Below are 1,468 nucleotides of genomic sequence, written 5' to 3'. Positions count from 1 at the left end.
GTGATTCTCAAAAATAAAAATAAAAATAAAATAAAGTAGTATATAATTTTGTGAGTAATTTCCCTGATGCTAGACACTCCGGTATATTGATATGCTTTACAATTGTAGTGCTAATAAAACCTATCTATATCGATCTTATATGTCAACAACATATAATCTGGGCCACACACAAATAACATATAGAAGATTTTGTGCAGCGTATTGAATATGCAGCTCCAATCCCAGCCCTGCATTAGAGCATCTCCAACAGGCGCCCAAACCTGCTCCACGCGCTAAAAACCGTCATTTTTTTGCACCGGAGACGCTCCAACAGATGCTGCAAAATAGTATGCGCACAAAAGAATTCAAGGCACACGCTTAAAAGCGCTATCGCACGCTGCAAATGTTGGGCGCTGGACCGCGCACGCTTCATAATTTGCATTGCGTGTTTTTTTGGACGCGTGCTTTTGGGCATGTGAAACACCAATGTTGATTGTGGTGCGCTAAAAGTGCTACAGTGACGCTATAAAACTATTTTAGCGCTCGATATTTTGGCGCCTCTGTTGGAGATGCTTTTAGGCATGTGGGTAGGGACGGAGCTAGGAATTGAGGATGGGGGGCTAGAACCAGAACGACCAAAATCATAGAAGACGTTGCATGCTAAATATTATAAACTATATATAGGTCAAATCTGCTCATTGTTTTGTGAAACAAATGAAAATTACATATCTACCAGCTTCAGGTCGGCCTTTTATGATTATGAAGATCAAAGGTGTTAGGGCATATTTCTCCCTTAGTGGTTTTTATGATTTATGCTTTTGCGGACTAATCATGTGCATTGAGCATTTCAGAGAATCTATCATATGCCACAAGAAGATTAGTGCCCCTCAGAGATACATTGCGAAAACAATTCTTTTTCTTGCGTTTCATTTTTGGTGGATTTGAGTTGTAGGACCACCGTGCTATTAAGAGGGAGCCACTTCGGAAAGGTTTGGGTGGAATCAACATGTACACGGTCTTTTTGCACCCACTTTTCTTCCCAGCACTAGAGCTTTTCCTATCTTATGCATGGGCTTACTTGAGGCTTAAGCGGTACTACCGCTGTGCCCCGCAGTAGTACCGCTCTTGTGGTATTGCCGCAGTTTAGTGTCACTGGCATTTCCGCTTTTTTAGTGCTTTGTAAATGACCGGTAGTTGGGCGATAGTTCAGCGTGGTAGTATCGCTCTCGCGGCCCTGATTAGCACCACACTACCGCAAATCTACTGGGCTTCTAACAGTACAACAGAAGTACCCTCTGGCCGTACCACTGTTGTTTCTCTACCGTTTCGAGTACCACTTATTTTTTGCCTCCTGTACTGCTCTGTCCTTCGAGCAGAAGTAGAGCGGAAATATTGTGTGGTAGTACCGCTCTGTGCGGCACTACCGCACTGTCCGTCTCTACTACCGCAGGTTCACCTGCTCCCTCAACACTATGCAGTAGTACCGCTG

The sequence above is a fragment of the Triticum dicoccoides genome, chromosome 2B (assembly GCF_002162155.2).
Source record: "Triticum dicoccoides isolate Atlit2015 ecotype Zavitan chromosome 2B, WEW_v2.0, whole genome shotgun sequence".
Lineage (NCBI taxonomy): Eukaryota > Viridiplantae > Streptophyta > Magnoliopsida > Poales > Poaceae > Triticum > Triticum dicoccoides.
Note: the sequence above shows the minus strand (reverse complement) of the source record.